The 20,474-nt window shown below is 35.0% G+C and overlaps 1 protein-coding gene across 4 annotated transcripts in view; it reads right to left on the bottom strand.

The window, feature by feature from the left end:
* The window catches only part of TAB2 (TGF-beta activated kinase 1 (MAP3K7) binding protein 2), a 92,620-nt gene that overhangs the window by 66,124 nt on the left and 6,022 nt on the right, over positions 1 to 20,474 (bottom strand). For 2 of the 4 annotated variants that reach the window (XM_031021643.2, XM_031021646.2), the window contains exon 1: positions 317 to 1,132. The exons of 1 other annotated variant lie outside the window; for it this stretch is intronic. The gene's annotated coding sequence lies outside the window, so the exon portion shown is untranslated. Of the gene's footprint in view, positions 1 to 316; positions 1,133 to 20,474 lie in introns of those variants that run through there. One more of the 4 variants, XM_081829129.1, reaches the window with a different exon arrangement.

Here is a 20,474-nt window from a genome sequence, read left to right as displayed (position 1 = left end):
TGTTTACTTTTCAATGAAGACCAGAGTATTTTTTGTACATTTACAGGGCCTAACTCAATAGCATTTCAAATTTATTTTTCTTAAATCATTTTTTCATTACTTTGCTACTACTAGCAAACAAGTTAAATTAGAAATAGTCAGGCAAAAGGTATGTTAAAGTCAAGAGTAGCTGCATGTTACCTAGATGTTAGGAATGTTACTAAACTTGAAAGCAAGAGGACCACAGATGTTGAAAGTAAAGTTTTGGTTATTATAGATGTCATAGTAAGGCAGTTATGCAGGCTAAGCTTGACTGGTGCCATGGACTTTAGCATACCTGGAAATAGAAAAATTCAAATTGTAGCTGTTCTTGGTTGGCCCATTGCCATTTTTGTAGCTTACAAATTTTTAATTAAGTAACTGCAGTGAGCTCATCTCTACTGGATACTTCTTTTCCAGGGCAGGTCCAGGAACTGGGTCTGGAGCCTTGAAAGCAGAAGAGAAACTAGAGTAAACTAGAGGTAGGCAGAATAAGAAATGTGACCAGATAACATTATGAGATCTAATAGCAGTGAGGTAGTCCCCAGTGTGTCTCACATAAAATATTCTGAGGTGGAAAAAGGATCTCTTAAGTTCCAAGATACCAGAATATGCTATTTACATTAGTTAAGTCACTGTCTTACTTTACCCAATTCTACTCTATAGACTCCCAGTTCAGATACTCAAACAGTGGCCTATATGAAATCTATAATGGCTTTTTGCAACAGACTGTCCAATATGGGACCACAGAGTATAACAGAAAGAGAAAAACAACAAATCCACTTTCACTGGTAAAATTAAAATTGTAAAGTCCTCATTTTCAGGTCATTTTGCTCTTCTCTCACTATCTTATTTCCAATCATCTTCTAACTGCTCCCCTAATTTCCTACAATCAATTCTCAGAGGTTTCTTAAGAAATGCATCCAAGCAATGAACTGAATTTCAGGTTCCAATTTTTAAAAATACTTGGTAATTCTTAAAGTGGGAGGCAAAGAACAGCTCATAAGATGTGGTTTGTAACCACACTGGAAATTCTTTTTTCCATTACCAAAATAGATTCAATTTTTTTTTTCGTCTAAATTCGTTAGGTCCATATTAAAAAAAAAAAAAAGGACACTGTAACTACAAAGATTACAGAAATGGTAAGATATTAGAAATAGTAGACTGTTGTACGAGGGCCTGGAAACGATGTCCTTATGCTTGGTGAATTGGCACCCGTAGGAATTTCTCTAAGAAACAAATGTCATAGCAGTCGAAATAAACTGAATGCCTCTGCTACTGTCAAATGATGGCAGACTGTGAGAACTGTAACAGGACAAAAAAAAAAAAACAGTGAAGAGGAGGATTCAAAGAACTTAACTCCCTGCATTTCTTGTGACTAGCAACACAACAAAGTGAAACAGAATCAAAGTAGTTTTTAAGAAAAATGTAAATTTCCCATCTTTTGTGATGGCGTGTTGTCAGTGAAAACTTCTGGAAGGGACAGATCCAGGTTCAAATCTGGTTTCAGGATGGCCTTGGACTAAACTAAACAAATTTCTTTTCTATTAAGTGAGATACCACACCCTACCTTACTGGACTGTCAAGAGAATTAGCTAAAGTATAGAAATACCTAACAACCCGGCACATAGTGGGTATTCAATACATTTTTCTGCATTACTACAGAATGAAACACATTTTTTTATTCTAAACATATGGGTATACTTAAGTTTTCATTTTTATATATGCTAAAGCAACAGCTATGTAAAACGCTGTACGTTTAAATAACAGCATCACATCCAAAGAGATATAACTGATTTATCAACATTGATTTCAGAACAGCTATAAAGGAGATGTGTGAGAGAGCTCAAGTCAAGAGCTGATGATGAATAAAAATGAAACAATTTACTTTTAGGATATAAACAGAATCAGTGGTAAAGAAGGAGACATGTAATTCTTCTCCCTACAAGTAAAGTAGAAAATATCTTTGTCCACACACTCTTGTTAAAAAGTTACAGATCTAGGGGCGCCTGGGTGGCTCAGTCGGTTAAGCGACTGCCTTCGGCTCAGGTCATGATCCCAGGGTCCTGGGATCGAGCCCCACGTCGGGCTCCCTGCTCCACGGGAAGCCTGCTTCTCCCTCTTCCACTCCCCCTGCTTGTGTTCCCTCTCTCTGTGTCTCTCTCTGTCAAATAAATAAGTAAAATCTTAAAAAAAAAAAAAAAGAAGTTATAGATCTGGAATATGCTATACTTTAAAAAACAAAACGATTTCTATGCATGATATAACTTGGTCTTTAAGTCAGGAAATGCTTTAAGGGCAAAGAAAAGCTTACATCTGGGCAATAATTTTCCTCTTACTGATAGAACTGTGGGTTCCATACAAAATTATTATTTACCAAATATGGCTCAAAGATCAGATTACACCTTCCCTAGCATTACCAAGTAATACAGCAAGTATCAAAGTAACAAGGATTTAAAAAAAGATTTCCTTAAAATCACTCTATTCACTGCTACAACTTTATTTCAAAACAGTTTTTAAAAGTTAACATGGAGGGGCGCCTGGGTGGCTCAGTCAGTTAAGCATCTGCCTTCGGCTCAGGTCACGATCTCCGGGTCCTGGGATCGAGCCCCACATTGGGCTCCCTGCTCAGCAGGAAGTCTGCTTCTCTCTCTCTCTCAAATAAATAAAATCTTTAAAAAAATAGTTAACATGTAAAGTATCTCATTCAAAACACACTACAATCTACTTAAGAGATGATAAGATTAAATTCAGTCTGTGTATTCCCTAGAAGGCAAAAAAAAAAAAAAAGTATTTAAGAATGAGGATTCCCATTCATTAATCCATATAGATGGACTTTCAGTTTAAAGACCATCAAGAAAAATACTTCAAACAATTACTGTTTTTATAACTAGCTGTCATAATGAAATCTCATTACTCACAGTAATGTAAGTAGATTACACAGTAGCGTAAGTAGATTCTTTTTGTCTTTTCCAGATACACAATGTCATCTATAAATAAATTTGCCTCCTCCCTTTCAATATTTATTTTGTTTTTTGGTCTAATTACGCTGGACAGTATTCCAAAGACAATGTTATAGAATAGTTAATGCCGGCCAGATCTTTTTGATTCATGACTTTTAAAAAGGAATTTAGTATTTCATCATTTCTAATAACAAAATGTAGACTTCTGGTCTGAGACATGCAAAACCTTACATCTATTCATTTATTCCTGTTTCACAAAGGATTATTAGGAATAAATGCTGATCTTCCCCTTTTTGTTAACCCTCAAGATATTCATAACCCAGTTCCTCACCTACTAACATATGAAGTTATTAATACAGTTCTACATTTATACATTGAATTCTACTTCATTACAGTATTATTCTGTTAATGTAATGGTAGTTTCTATCTGATAGTTTTATTAAGCATTTTTTGAACCAACTTTTGTGAGATTGGTGTGTAATCTTTTACGCTCATATTTTATTATCATGTTATGCTGGCTTTGTAAAAAGAACTGGGAATCTTACCTTTTTTTCTCTACACTCTGAAATAGTTATCTAGGGCTTGAAGTTTTAAGAATTCAATGGTAAAACCTCCTGGGTCTGGTGCTTTTTGCAGGGAATAGTCCGTTACTAGTAAGACCATCATTTTCATCTATGGCTCCAGATGCTATCCCCCTTCGTTCACATCTTGAGGAAACCCACACCTTTCTTTTCAATCTCTCCCTTCAACCTATGAACGTGTTTAAGTCTTAACCATCTTAAACATACATCCATGTATATACTCATACCACAAAGTATTTCCTTGCCAGTTAAGTCTTGTCCAGCAAGTATTTATTCACAAAGCTATTTATGAAAATAGCTACTTTATTCAAGGCACTGAGGAAAGAGAATGAGCTGTAGTTCCTGCCCTCTGCCTCTTCCTCATCAACTGAGAAACACAAACATACAAAAAACTGCAGTAGCAATGTAAGGAATGAATATGCTATGCTAGGCCATCTGTCTCTTACCATTCATGCCTTGCGAAACTTCTCTATTGAGTAGTTATACTATGGCTTCAATTTTGTTTTAATCTGCCTCCAAGTTTCCTCCCTTGATAATCGTTTTATTCAGATCATCAAATACAATAATCTTTTCAGGATCCTCATCCACCATTTTGCAGTAACTCCATAGAATATCTTAAGTTTTATTGGGTACTTTCTAATTCATCGTATCATTTGATCTTCATGAAAAACCACTGAGAAGGCTAGGTAGTTATTCCTCTTACTCTGCAAGGTTCAGAAAATTAAGTAATACACTAATTACCAAAAACTTCAATCGGTGGCAGAGTGAGGGCCAGAAATGTATTTGGGGCTTTCTAATTTCTGGTCCAGAGTTCCCTCCTCTATGTTGTATTAACCTGATTGATTACTAACCTGAATGATTACTGATCATTGTTTTCTTGAAAATTTTTTCTGGTCAACAGTGTACACATTCTTCTAGTTTCCTAGGATTGTTATTTCTAGGCTTCTTAACGTTTGTCAAAAGGATGCAGGTGCAGTGGGACACTCATCCTCGCTTGTCTTCCTCAGGCATCTCAGCTGCACTCACAGCAGAATCAAAGGACAATCTCCTTTAAGTTCTAGTTTAATCTTTCTCTTCTACTTGATGAAACCTAAACATTCAGAATCGCACTGACAGCAGAATCGAAGGAGAATCTCCTTAAAGTTCTAGTTTAATCTTTCTCTTCTACTTGATGAAACCTAAACATTCAGAATTGTAGAGACTGACATTGAAAGGAGCCTTATGTATCATCTAGTCTGACATCCTTATTTAATAAAAACACGAAGTTCGAATTATCTAAGAGCAGAATCTGAATAAAGGCTGAAGACAAAATTTGCCTTTTAAAACTATGAACCATAAAGTAAATGTATACATTTATACACAATAGATTTAAAGTAATTAAACTAATTTTAAGAGTAATTATTGAACCTTATTTCATTTTTGTTAAGACTTCTGTCCCTATTTCTAAGAGATTTTACTTACATAACAATAATATGAGTCCATTTATCAAAGTAGATTTAAAAAAAATCACAGAATGGCAATAGTTACAACCTACTCAATTCTATATATTCATGAATTATCTATATTCCAGATTTTTAAAGTGAACTGGGAATCAAAATCATACCTCTGCCTATGCTAATGCTTCCCTCCTAGTTGCGGTCATGACCCAGTCTACGAGGAAGGAAGACCCCACTAGGCTGCTTGCTGCAGAGCATTTAGAACAGTGCCAGGCATGCGGAAAGCATTCAAACAAAACACGTCCGCTACCACCGCTGCTGTAACAGTTACTACTACTGTATATAGTCACATCATTAGAAACATGGCCCTACCAATGATTCAACCACATGCGGGACAAGTACCTCACTCTACTTCTTTCGGTCTATTTTCCAGGTTTTGTTTTGGTGAGCAGGGCCACAACCCTTAAATATCTAGGAACACCTCTTCAACCACTCTCAACCTTGAAGTACTTTCATGTCTCAACACCACAGTCATAGGTTGTGAAAATTAAGAGATCATTTTAAAAGGAAATTTTATATTCCACTTGTAAGCTTTGAATACTTGAAAACTAAAAGGGACGTTTAAACTTAAACTCCTCACCAAAATAGTTTCCTTCTTTAACTTCCCATTTTTATCAGAAATAGTAATTCTCTTTTTAGCCTGAAAACTAGTCTAAATTCTTCTCCTGCCTTTCTATACCCCTCTTTCTTTCCAATCTTAACCATTTCATAATCAACATTCCTCAAAACACAACTCCTAAGACTCTCCTCACTGGATGTATTAGTCAATACAGTCTACAATCACTTCCATAGTTCTGAAATCTAAAAAGCTCTTAAAAGATTTTTTTCATGAAACTTCATGTCAAAACTCATCTGGACAGGGTGACTGACGTCGGAGGAACATGTGACTCCTGATCTCGGGGTTGTAAGTTTGAGCCCCAGGTTGGGTGTGGAGATTACTTAAAATCTTAAAAAAACAAACAAACAACAAAACCTCATCTGGTAGTGGCAAAAAACCTGCCTTGAGCTGACTTGGGGCTACTTACAGGCTTTAGTTAGCCTACTGACTGTGACTATTTCCATGTTTCACTGCAGAAATATTAGTGTTTAATTACTGGGCGATGCTTCAGACCTTGCTGGGGGCATGTTACAATAATATACAATATAAATACCATGCTTCCTTTCTAAAATCCAAAAAAATTTTGAATTCCAAAACACAAATGGCCTCGGGTTACAGATAAAGTATTGCGAACCTATACAGTATTATTTCAGGAATCCTGATTTAGGTACTCTATTCTTAACTTTGTTACTTTCCCTTACTCCACTCCATGCATTTCAGCTCCCATGTTTACCACCAAGCCCTTTAAGTTCTTTCTTAATACCTCTTGGTATCGCCAATTCTACTCCACCTTTACCGCTACCCAATCATCCCACATCTAAATGACCAGACCCATAGCTTACCTCCCTGCCACCACAGTCTTCCTGCTTGACCTATCAAGTATAGTACAGCAGATTAAAAATGCTCCTATATAACCACTTTAATAAATATTTCACTCTTTGGCATAACAACTTAATAAACTGGAACAGACACATGAAGAGTATAAGGGTAACGAATGTGGGATTATAGACAAGTTTTTGTTACCTTGTAAACTTTATCAATAGCTGTAAAATAAAGAACTTCCTCTCTTTTTTAAACTTAATGAAATTAAAAAATTTTTCAAGTTAACTTGTATTTATTCTGTAATTAAAACAAATAAATGAAAAACTTATTAGACTCCTTCTCTACTTACCATTTCAACTAAAACTCTTTGGTATGGTTTTCAAGGCCTTTTCCCATTTGGTTTCACTAGATCTGGTGTCACTGACCCCTTTGGCAGTCTGAAGAAGGCTACAGATATCCTCTCAGAATATTTTTAAATGCATTAAATACAGTATACAGGATTACAAAGAAAGTCAATTTTACTAAAAATATATTTTTTAAAAATATGAATGGTTTTAAATGCATAAATGATTACAAAGAAAAGTAATTATACTGAAAATTACCAAGTTTCTTTTAAAACCTGTATTTGTGATACGTTAATATATATGCTGCTTTATTAGCACTCAACAAAATAAAATCTAGCAGGTCTAATAACCATAATTTTGAAGTAGTAATCTACATAAACTATATTCAGAAATATCAACAATTATAAAGTAATATGAAAATATCTGTGCTTTACTATTAGTACATAGGCACTGCTAATACTACTGTGCTTTACTGCTTAAAATCCTAATACAGATCTTCCTTTAGTTATGATGGGGTTGCGTCCCAACCCATTGTAAACTGAAAACATTGTAAGTCAAAAATGCATCGAATGCACTTAACCTACGGAACATCACAGGTTAGCTTAGCCTACCTTGAATGTGCTCAGAACACTTACAAAAGGGCAAAATCATCTAATACAAAGCCTATTTTATAATAAAGTATTGAGTATCTCATGTAATTTATTGAATAGTGTACTGAATTGTGAAAAACAGAACGGCTGTTTGGGAGCAGAATGGTTTCGTAAGCATATTGGTGGTTCACCCTCATGATTTTGTGGCTGACTGGGGGCTGTGGGTCGCTGCCGCTGCCCAGCATACAAGAGTCCGGTACTGCATATTGCTAGCCAAGGAAAAGACCTAAATTCAAAATTTGAAGTATTATTTCTATTGAATGTATATCTCATTTGCACCATCAGAAAGTTGAAAATTTTTAAGTTGAACCATTTTAAATAGGGACTATCAGTAGAAGGAAATGCTAAATTTCAGTTACAGGTTCCTGTTAGTGAAAACATAAAGACGATTTTTTTTTTTCTCATCTAAACAGAGGGATTCCGTTAAATTCTATCCTCAGACCCCTTTAGTTTCATGGAGCCTGGAATAAAACTCATACTAACTGCATCTACTTTCATTTCCCACTAGTCCTCACACCCATAGGAATCCTGTCAGGCTTGTCTGAACATGTTTAACCCAGCTTTCTTTCCTGATTACGCTATTGCCCCGGCTTAGAATGTCATTTCTCCATCTCGATGCTTATCAAAATCTTAACTACTCTCCAAAACCAATTCAAGTTTCATCTCCTTCTTGAATTCTTTTGCTACTGCTTCAGCCCACATGGATTGCTCTATTCCTAGAATTCCCACTGTACCTGTGGGTCAATGCTTCACGATCCAACATTTTTCTCTTACAGTTTCACTTCTATGTCTCTTTATCTAGGTTATAAGATCCCTGGGGACATGGGATATGTCCTTGTAATAGGATATATCCTTGTAAGTAAGACACTGCTTACATATAATAAAGGCACATAGAATGTACTCAGTAAGGAGACTATTCTCAATACATCATTAGATCATTTGTTTGAAAAATTTAAGTATACAAGAAAATACATCAAGAAGGCCAAAAATTCCACTAAGCAGCTAAAAGACAACATAAATTAAGTTTAATAGTTCACTTCAATCAAAACCTAGATACCCCTACTATATTAAAAACTCAGAAGCTTATTTACTAAGTAGTAATGAAGTCCAAGTCATAGATCAGAAAAGGAGTGCTAACGTAGACATAAAACAATGATTTGTTTCAAAAATATTTGCTAAGCACCTACTACATGCCAGGCACTATTCCAGATTCCACAGATTCAATGGTAAAAAAACAAAGTATCTCACGTAGGAATTTACTGTTAGACCTTGGACTAGAACCTAGGGCTCCTGACTCTCATTCTGAAGCTCTGAAACAAAAAGCTACTTCTATCTTTCAGAACAGGTTAAGTGTGGAGCAAGGGGAATGTTCCCTATTTCAGAAGGTAGTAAATCATATAAAACATTATAAAGAAACATATTTAGAGCTATTAAATGTATACACAAACACATATATAAGTAAAACTATGTAGTGTATATATAAGTAATATAAAAATCTCTGTACATAAAATCTATAAAAATATTTTGGGTTAAGTTTCAATTATCTTATGTAGCATATTTATTACCTAATGAAACCAGATGAGGTGTTACTCTACTCATTGATTAATGTTTTATTCACAAACACTTCATAAAGTTTTGTTTTTCTTCAAAGATCTCTACCAAGTTGACTACTTATTTCAAAAAACATAAAAACTTATGTACCAATATCCAAGAGGTTGGGTGGATGTGGGGTAAGGTGGTAGTAGTGATGGTGGTAAATATAATTCTAAGTAATTTTTTCATTGGAGGGAAGGGTCAAAAGATGAGGATAATGGGAATGTGGGTAGGAAACAAGGAATTGCTTTCCACACATTACAAATTCTTTTGTTGATTATAACCAAAAAGAAATTACTTTTCCTAAAGGGAAGGTCTTAGACCAATAGTAGTGGAATGCAGAGTGAGTGAGGGCGAAGGCTAGCAAGAGCCAGGTGCGGAAGGACTGGAACAAGTAAAACTAACAGCCTGACAGTGCCATGCTAGGCACCCAGAGTTATCCCGTCCAAAACTTAGCTCACTGCCTTCCACCCAATAATGTACCTCTATGTCAATTCTTAATAACAGAGCATGATTCTGAAGCTGGCAATTTCAGGGTCTTCAATTGTTTTCCTCCCTGTATACAATCAATAGCAAAGTTCCACTGATTACTCCCACAAATATTTCTTGCATTCATCCCCCTCTCTATATCCACAATGTCCTTGTTCAGGTGTCTGATACCTGGACAATCACAGTAACACAACAGTCTCTTATCTGATGGCTTATTCTATTCTTAGACCTTGCTAAGCTGTATTTCATAGTGGTAACAAACTTTCTAGCTCTTAAAACATAACTGGATTACTCACATTCCTCCCCAAGAGAGGTTAACAGGTTTTGCAGAATTAGACAGTACTGAGTTTCAGTAGAAGGTGGTGACACTGATCTAGGGAATTATGGAAAACGTGCTAACCAGGAAAAGAGACTTGAAGACCAAGAACTTACAACAAAAGAGTCAGAAGAGTTAGATAAAATTCAGGAAGGAGTGGGGTCAAGAAAGCCAAATGAAAATAAGCATAACAATAATGATTATAGAGTTTTAATATTTTTTTGATAATAATTTTTTGGTTAATTTATAATGTAAAAATTTTCTATAAACAGCCAACATTTATTAAGCACTTATTATTGCATCAACAATATCAGAGAAAGCTTCTTCCTATAAACTTTATTAATTTGTTACAAACTAACATGACATATATATGTATATATAGATACATACATACATATATATACACATACGTGTACAAACACACTATGGATCTGGAAATAAAATACATCACTGCAAAAATAAATATCCTCAGGGTACTTAAATCTGTATTGGAACAATAAAGGCTCAGGGTATTTTTGTCTTGTAAAGCTTAAAGGAATAAAAGTATATGAAAATGCTTTTGAAAGTATAATTACTGCTGAAGAGAAAGTTGGCCTATAAATCTACCATCTACCTGGAAATGGGGAGAAGGACTAGTAAAAGACAGATTTTTTAAATGTGTGCAGGGACTTTCCTATGAGACATGCTACTTTGGGTTAAACTCTAAGCTCAGCCTACTGTTCGCAATGTGTGCCCCATTCAATACAAAAAGTCTGGGCCAAAATTGAGATGATTTTGCATAAATCCATTACCACAAGGAAAAGAAGAACAGATAATAACAGGCAAATTTGTGCCTCACTAACTTTAGTTAGTATTGTTGCTATGTGCATTCTGTAGGAGTATCACGTTCGTTTGAAAGCATCAACTCAAAATGTGGTACTCGGATGAGACCTATGACCATAACCCATACTCTGGAAATCAAAAACTCATTTACTTTCAAAAGCAAGCAAGATTACTAGCTCTAAACTTTAGTCGTGTGTATGTGTGTTCACTTATTCATTCACAAATACTTACAGAAAGCTTAAGTGCCAAGGCACTGTACTAATGCTGTAAAAACTTATATTTAGTGGGAGAAACTGAAAAGTAAACAGAATATTATAACACAATATGGTAAATCCTACAATAGAGGAACTAAAACAAAGTGCTAGAAATATATGTTATCGATAAGAAAATATTAAGTTAATTAGTTACAACAGAAAAGACTGTGACATTTAAGAAGTATTTTCTGAAATACCTTTATATGAAGTCAACACATCTGAATGGAACTCAGAAGATCTGTCTTTTTACCAGTTCTGTAAATTGAGGCTCACCCTCTCCCTTTACCGATTTATTTTTGGGTCTAAGTCAGAAATCGAAGTCTCTTCCTTGCTAGCTATTTTGCATCCTTGTTTTCAATTTTTGTTTTTGATCTGTCTCTCTGGCTGTCCTGTTTTTACCTACAAGAGAAATATTGCCACAGAAAGCCTATAAGGCATTTAAATAATAGTGTCAAACCTTTTTCACAATACACATAGACGTATTTCCTTTTATAAAGGTTCAGGACGAACCTCTGAAAATAAGTAAGACACATGTGTCTATACTGCTATTACAGTCATCTTCCTATCAAATAAGCACGGTTAAATACATCATTACAGGAAATAAATAGCCCAATCACATAATAACGTCAGATACACAACAGCAGGCTGATAAATAGAACCAATCCATATTGAAACTTGGTAAAAGTTCTTCATGTGGTAGGAAAATATGGCATTTTGCAAATAAACCTTAGATAACAGACAGTAAAAAGAAAAAGGTTACTGGTACAGTTTTTAATAAATATGACTATAAATTTCTCATACATCAACTCAATTGATAACTCTCAAATTTCTATTTCTAGTCTGCATCTCTTGCTGGAATTCTATTTTATATACCGAATCACTTACTTGATATTTACAAGTCAAAAGGCCTTTCAAGTTAATATGTCCAAAAACAAACTCTTACTGCCCAGCCCAAACCTGCTACTTCACTGTCTCCTCCAAGTCAGTAAACAGCGACTCCACAGTTCCAATTACTTGGGCCAAAAATCTTAGGAGTCATCCTTGACTTCTCTTTTATGCCTCAGATCCAATTCATCACCAATTCCTGCCCACACAAGGTTTGAAACATATCCAAAATCTGACCTCTTCTCACCCTTTCCTGTTACTACTCTGGTCCAAGCCACTATCATCTTTCATCTGGACTACTGTAATAATTTCCAATATGGCTTCCCTGCTTATAACTTTGCCCCACTCCCACAGTTTATTCCACACAGCAGCCTCAGTGAATCTTTAGAAAGAAAAGTTACCATCAGTTTAACAGTTTAATGAAGAAAAATATGATCCTATTAATTGATGTAGAAAGAGCACTTTATAAAATTCAATACCCAGTCATGATAAAAATTCTTGAAATAGAAAGGAAACTTTCTCAATCTGATAAACAGCATCCACAAAAAACCTACAGTTAACATATACTTAATGGTGAAAGAATGAATGCATTACCTCTAAGGTCAGGCACAAGACAAGGTTGTCTGATCTCACTACTCCTATTAAACACAGTACTGGAAGTACTAGCCAAAGCAATAAGACAAGAAAAGCAAATAAAAGGCACACAGATTGGAAAGAAGAAATAAAACTGTCTCTGTTCACAGACACATTAGAAAACCCATGGAATCTACAAAAAAAACCTTCTAAAACTGTTTAGTTTACCAAGGTCTAAGGAAACAAGGTCAACTAACAGAAATCAATCTGTTATAAACTAGCAATGAACAACTAGAAACCAAAATTAAAAACACTATCATTTATAAATGCTCCAAAAAAATGTACATAGGTATAAGTCTAACAAAACATGTACAAGGTTTCAGGTTAATATGTCCAAAAACAAACTCTTGACTGCCCAGCCCAAACCTGCTACTTCACTGTCTCCTCCAATTCAGTAAACAGCGACTCCATAGTTCCAATTGCTTGGGCCAAAAATCTTAGAGGAGTCATCCTTGACTTCTCTTTTATGCCTACACAATGCTGAAATGAAAGAAATCAAAGACCACCTAGATGTAAGGATAGATATACTGTGTTCACAGATTGAAAGACTCAACAAAGTAAAAATGCAAATTTTCTTCAAATTGATCTATAGATTTAATGGAGTTCTGACCAAAATCCCAGGATTTTTGGCAGGATTTTTGTAAAATTTTATAAATTTTACATGGAAAGGAACTGGAATAGCTAAAAAAAATCTGAAAAAAGGCAAATTAAACTGAAGAAATTTTACCATCTGATTTTAAGACTTACTATATATAGTGACAGTAATCAAGGTAATTACTGATGGAGATACAGACACAAAGATCAATGGAACGGAACAGAGAATCCAGAAATAGACCCTTACAAATACAACCATCTGATTTTTGACACAGGTACAAAAGCAATTCAATGGAGGAAGGATATAATTTTTCAACAAATGGTGCTGGAACAACCTGGACATCCATAGACAAAAATGAACCTGAATCTAAACTTCATCTTAGGGGTGCCTAGGTGGCTCAGTTGGTTTGGTTAAGCATCTGCCTTCGGCTCAGGTCATGACCCTTGGGTCCTGGGATCAAGTCCCACACTGGGCTCCCTGCTCAGCAGAGTCTCCTTCTCCCTCTGCCCTTCCCCCTCCCCCTGCTTGTGTGCTCTCTCTCTCAAATAAAATCTTTTGTTAAAAACAAAATTCTTGAAGAAAAAAATCACATCTTAAATAAAAATTAAGTCAAAATGGGTCATAGATCTATATATCCAAAATGTAAAGGTTTCAGAAAACTTAGAGAAGAAAATTTGGGATCTAAGGTTAAGCAATGAGTTCTTAGCCTTGACAACAAATGCACAATCCACAAAAGGAAAAAGGGTAAGTTCGACTTCATCAAGATTAATTTTTTTTTGCTCTGCAAAGGCTAACCAAGAAGATAAAAAAGACCAGGAGAAAGTATTTACACTCATATACTTGACAAAGCATTTGTATCCAGAATATTTAAAGAACTCGCTAGATTAAACAAGAAGAAAAAAAAAAATCCCATTAAAATATGAGCAAAAGACGTAACAGACACTTTACTGCAGAGGATATATAGAGAGCAAAGCACATGAAAATATGTTCAAAATCATTTACCATTACGGAGATGCAAATTGATGCTTTGATAAGCTGCCACTACAAACCTAGTAGAATTTCCGAAATAAAAAATACTGACAATACCAAATACTGATAAGGATGTGGAGAAACTGGATCTTTCATATATTGCTAATGGGAATGTAAAATGGTATAGCCACTGTGGAAAAGTGGCAGTTTCTTATAAAGGTAAACATGTATTTACCACACAAGCCAGCAAATGCATTCCTGGGGACTTACTCTAGAGATGAAAACGTATTTTCACAAAAACCTGTAGAGTTTTATTTTTATAAACTAGAAACTCAAAAGCCCTTCTATCAATCAATGGTTAAACAAATTGTGGTAGATCCATACAATGGTATACTTCTTTGGCATTAAAACAGAATCAACTATTGATACATACATTAACTTGGATGGATCAAGAGCATAATGCTAAGTAAAAAAAAAAAATCTCAAAAGATAATGGATGATTCCATTTATACAACACTCTTGAAGCACCAAAATTATAGTGATTGAGAACAGATGAGTGGTTGCCAGGGGTTAAGGTTGGGGAAAAGGTATAACTATGTAAGGGTAACACAAAGGAGTTTCTTTATGGTGATGGAACAGTTCTAGTTCTATATCCTGACTGCGATGGCTACACGAATCTTACATATGATAAATGATATACAGCCATACATATACAACGTGAACAAATAAACATGTTCTAAAAAATGAGGGTAAAAAAGGCAAATAGATCATGTCTTAAAACCCTTCAGGGCTTCCTATCACATCCTGAATAAAATCTAAACTCTTTATTACAATCTAAAGATACTACATGAAATACATCCTTGGATCTCATCTACCCTTCCCCTCTCTCTCAGCTCCAACTACGGTGGCCGCCTTGCTCTTGGAACTTGGCCAAGTATGCCCCCACCTAAAGGCCTCTGCATTTGCTATTGCCTCTCTTTGGAAAGCTCTTTCCCTTTATCACATCATCAGGTACCTACTCAAATGTCATCTAATCAGAGAAGTCTTCCCAGTCTTTCCCCAATAAAGTGGTATCTTCCTTCTCTTTTCTCTCCACAGGAACCTTGAAACGAACAAAAAGAACTCAAATATGTTCCTCACCTGTTATTGCCCTGGTATGTTATTACGCTGGTAAACGACAGGCATTACACTATGCACTCAGGTACTCAAGCCAGGGCATCTGTGACCATTACCTTGTTTTACTTCACACTCAGTATTCTCTTCTCAAATTCATTACCTACTCCTCTCTTTAATCATTGCCTTAATTCACTAATCCAGTTCCTTATCCAAATACGTAGTTATAAGGCCTGCCCCTCCCTTCCAAGCCTGGCTCTTTTCTAAATATTCTGTACACTACGGCCAGAAAGATCTTTTTAGAATGTTAATTTAAGCACTTGCCTTCCATCATTTTTAGACTAAGGCAAATCTACCTTACAGAGCACACAGTTATTTTCATGCTCTGTCTTCTAATTTTCCACCTCATTTCCAAATAACACCTCATTAGTGCCTATGCATGGTGAAACTACTCAGTTACTAAAGGTGTGGGGACTTTCCTCCCTCCATCCTTCACACATGTTGTTTTCTCTGACAGAAATGGCCTCTCTTCTCCCAGCTCGTATTCCTTGTCTGACATACGCTCAGATTAAGCATCACCTTTCCTATGAAGATTTCATTGTCTTATCCCTTTATCCGTCACTGAGTCAAACACTCCTCCCATAGATTCCTTAAGGGTTTTATGTTTAACACTACCACTGCATTTGTTACAGAACAGCCTATCAGCTTGTATACATGTCTAGTGAAGGCAAGACCTCTATATCTTATTCATCTTTCCATCTCTGTCACCTAGCAAAGTACCTAGCACATAGCAGAAACTCAAAACTATCGGATAAGTGAATTAGGTTGACTAATAAACAATGAAGAGATGAGACACAGTGGGAGAATGAGTCAGGCAAGATTCCCTGGGTTAGCCAACTATTCTGCACAGGTGTGTCATAGAAGGCATCTGAAACAAATTCTGTGGAGTGTCTGTCTTTGATCACGTGACAGCCTATAAAAGTTGGAAGTACTAATCGTGTAGCTTGGTTTGGCTAAGATCACCAGTTCAATTTTCCCATGAACCAGCTACCTTCCTCAAAAGAGTACTTCTTGTTCCACTTGCAGACCTATAGGAATGGCTCTGAACAGCAATCCTGTAAATTCATGCCATTGTTCATGAGGGGAAAATCTCCTGAAGAGAATGAGGATGTCTCACTCAGGCTGACCAATTACTTCACCTACAAAAACCCTGAAAAAGAAAAAAAGAAAAAAACAAAAAAACCAAAAACCCAAAAACCAAACCTCAAAGAAAGAAAGGAAGAAGGAGGGAAAAGGCAAGCTGGCCAGCTTAACCATACATGTGAATACATTTTCCTATGTAAAAAAGCAGAATTGTCCATGTGCAAATGGAAGTTTATTTTTCCACTTCCTTAGAAAATCATCATAAAGTGGCAAACAGTACTTAGTTAAGTACCATTTAGGTAAATGCTAGTTATAAGGTAAACAGTAAGTTGCTCTTAGTATCTGTATTTCCACCAACTTTTGTTCGACAATGATATCTTAGGTTATCTCCTTAAGTACTTTTTCTCTTCAATTCTAGCAACTACTTAACTGTGATGCCTACATACATCTGCTTCAGTTCATGTTTATCAGGTCACTAATTGCAACTATACAATCTGTGCTCAATGGATTAAAATGGAACATACACTGTGTTCTGAATTCCTTTCAAAAAACAAGTGGTTTTTTTGCCTATATTACTGTCTTCTCTAGAACTATTTTCTAGGGATGACTTAGCACCAGTAAAAACCTATGATCAGGAAATGCTAGTATGAGAGACAGAACCGTCCATAGAAAGTCGAGAATATATATGGAAGCAAGTGTCTTATCTTTATACCATAGATTTGAATGTAATTTTTAAAGGTAGACTTCTTCAATTTAAAATCTTATGGAATTATTGATCTGCTACATGTAAGATGAACTCTGTTGCAAAGGGCAAAAAAGCAAAATTAATTTGCTGACCTAATTATTACTGGCATTAGGTGACCCACCTGAAAGGTTCTGAAAATGTTAAATTTTTAAAATAATGGTATTTGAGCAAAACAAAAATGGTCTTTGAGGAAAACAAAAAGTATATAAATAATCCTACACACTACATATTGACTTTGCTAAAAGAAAAACTATTTAGCTATACTAAACAATACTGAAAAGACCTATACTTCATAATCCTCTCTGCAATAATGTTATTTATCTAATGATTAATGGTTAGGTTTCCATTATTCTTTGTGCTTCTGGCTTTATTATACAGACTGCACAAAAACTACATGTGTGTAAGAGTAAAGTGTATTTATTACCTCTAGGGTTAGAGATTTCATATACACACTACAAAATGTTCTAAACATACTTTTTATTCATTCATTCATTCATTCATTCATTCATACTGTTTAACTGTAACCACAGCAGCTGGATTTACATTTTAGTAATAAGTTATTTGTATTACTTATAATACCAGGAAAAGTTCTGAAGTTTACTGGGTGATTGATAAACAAATGGTATTTATTAGTATGTTAAAATATTATTTATGCAGATAGCACTTAATACTAATTAGGAGAGCAAAATATTCTACAACATTCACATTAATTCACTCAATAGATTAAGATAAAAAACTTTTAGGAAAAATCAGCAAAAAGTCACAGTTAATCCAGTAATAAACATCAGGAAAATTAGCACTATATTCCTTTTGAATGTGAAATACAGACACAGAAAAGTATTATCAAAGTAACTAAAAAAAATATTAACTAGGAACTTAAAACAGAAAAGGTACAAAGATCATTTTACGTAAAGTAGCATCAGTTTTATGGTATTATATTTAACCTCATATTTAAGGTGTTTTCAAATATGATCCATGCCAATTTTCTAATTAGAAAGAACTTAATTATGAGCACGGACTACTTTCAAATAGAAAATGTAGGCTTCTTCAGAGGAAAGGGTAAGGAAAATACAAAGAAATCACATATTTACTTTGTGATTAAAAATGATGATGCTTTGTTTATTTCATCCTTGGTCTAAAGAGGAATAGTAAATTAAACAGTAGAGAAATTATTTCCTTTTCATTCTATTTGTTGAGGAAAAATAAAGTAAGTACCCCCAAGGAAAAACCTAACAAAGCAAAATTCCAAATGTAAAATTACTACCAATTATTTAAGCTATATGTCTAATGTAACTACAACAAGAATTTGCCTTGTTCTATTTGAAAGATTAATACTTCAAAAAATTAAACTTGACTAAAGAGAAGGTGCTCAATATGAAGCTAACATGAAAAAGTTACAGGGAAGAAAAGCTACCTTGAAAAGCACAGGATATCATAGGATATATTTTGCATTTTGACTATTTATTGACGCCTACTAGGTTCCATGTCGGTACAGTACTAACATAAGAAATACAGATAATGTAGTTAAAACTACCATTCAAGACACGTATTAGTATACGTTATTTTTCTAAAGAAAAGTCCTAGGCTCAAAGAGTTTGAGTGATTAATCTAAGGCCGCATACTTATAGCCAGCAATACAACCCAGCAGTTGAACTTGGGCTCATCTGACTTTAAAGCCCAGGTCTTTTCTTATTAAGCCTCAGTGAACCTCACCATGGTAATCTTAAGATATTTAGTTAAAGGGGTAGAGATTGACAAGTAGACAAGTTAAGAGAGACCAACTCAAAATCAAAAGTAATATTTTCTTCAGTTGCTGACAGAATTAAAACTAAGTAAACTCCCCTCATCTCCTCTTTCTCCAGTTCATATCAGAATTACTGTTTTTGTTGATTTGTCTGACTAAGCCAAACTTGCCTGGTGTGAGAACCATGTTCTCTGCAAGGTCAAGTTGCTGATTTCAAGTTTTTGTTTGTATTGGCAAGTATTTTCTCTCATTGATAGGGAATGGAAAATCATTCACTGAACTGCCATTGGCTCTACACTGATGAAACAGGCGGTATCTCCGGCCTGCCCAGCTGGCAAAATGACAAGAAGCAAACCTGTGACGTGCTCAGTTTTGCTAACACCTAAAAGGTTAACATTAAGATAGGCCAAAAGAAATTTTCCTTAATATAAGTGTTAAGAGTAAAACTTTAAGCTAAAACTCAAAATAATATTTTCTATTAATTCAGATAGAAGTATGGTTAATAAACCAGGGAATAAGTAGAATTTAGTAATCAAAAGGACTCCTTCACACACTTATTTTGGGGAGGGGGCAATAATTTGCTGTCATTCTCCCAGAACCTGTCTTCTGCACCAGCCAAACAGGCAGGTTAAATGGTCCGAATTACCCCCCCAGAAATGTTCAAGACTTTCCTGGTAGCACTAATCTCTGTAATATATCTAGGAATGTGGCATTGCTTTGACTTACTGTTTTAGCAAGATTGGGTGGGGGGACCGGATGCAGGCATCATACACTTTGATGGATTAATTCTTTTGAATAATTTATTAGTTACAACCAGCATTCATATATTTCCACCAAAATCTTTGTTAAAGTCTACATTACTCTTACTTCTCTCCTGTCTCTTTCTCTGCAGGACTTTCCCAACCTCTATTATTTGACTTCTGTGACTTAACTAGGACTGTTTTTGTTTTTCTTAAGTGAAACAACGATGCCACTTTCTTTAACAACACAATTAAAATACTATAAATTCTTACAATGCCCTCATCTATGTTCTCCCTGTTTCTGGATAAATCAGACTTTCTTTCTGAAGCCAAACAGACACTTTGTAGGAATATTCCTTTTTAGTGGTAGGTTGTTACAGTTCAAAACAAGCAAACAAAAAACCACAAGAATATCGAAAGACTCAATTGTATGTATTTCTAAAACAGTATTGTAACACATCAAATTTGAATATAAAGCAATTTGCTCCTATATATCTTTGAAGAACATTTTTTAAAAAGCCAAGAAATATTTTATATAAATGACTGCATGTCTTAGAACTTGAGGAAATCTTAGGTTTTAAGAAAGCTAAAATTACTATTCATTAGGCAGAGGATAACTTGCCACAGAACAGGAAAAAGCTGGCTGATGCTAAGATTTAAACATGAAAAATGGTTACTGTTAAAGTAGGGTGGGGTGGGATGTTTTTTCTGTGAAAACACCGATATTCCCCACATCATAAGAATGTAACAATGTGACTGAGCCATTTAATTCATAAAGCCAGTATAATTCTATAGTTTCATTGAAAGTGCCTTAAAGAGAAAGATAAACTTGTCTTTTAACAGTTAAGGGCATATAATTATGCGTGAATTTTTTCTATTCTTTTTATAAACAGTGCTGTTCACTTTTTCACTTGAATGTCAACAACTTCAAAGGAATAGGTTAATAAATGCCAATCTAGCT

Source organism: Leptonychotes weddellii, chromosome 8, assembly GCF_054177405.1.
Source record: "Leptonychotes weddellii isolate Sample4059 chromosome 8, ASM5417740v2, whole genome shotgun sequence".
NCBI classification, from domain to species: Eukaryota; Metazoa; Chordata; class Mammalia; order Carnivora; family Phocidae; genus Leptonychotes; species Leptonychotes weddellii.
The sequence above is the reverse complement of the archived record's forward strand: the minus strand, read 5'-3'. Positions and strand labels throughout refer to the sequence as shown.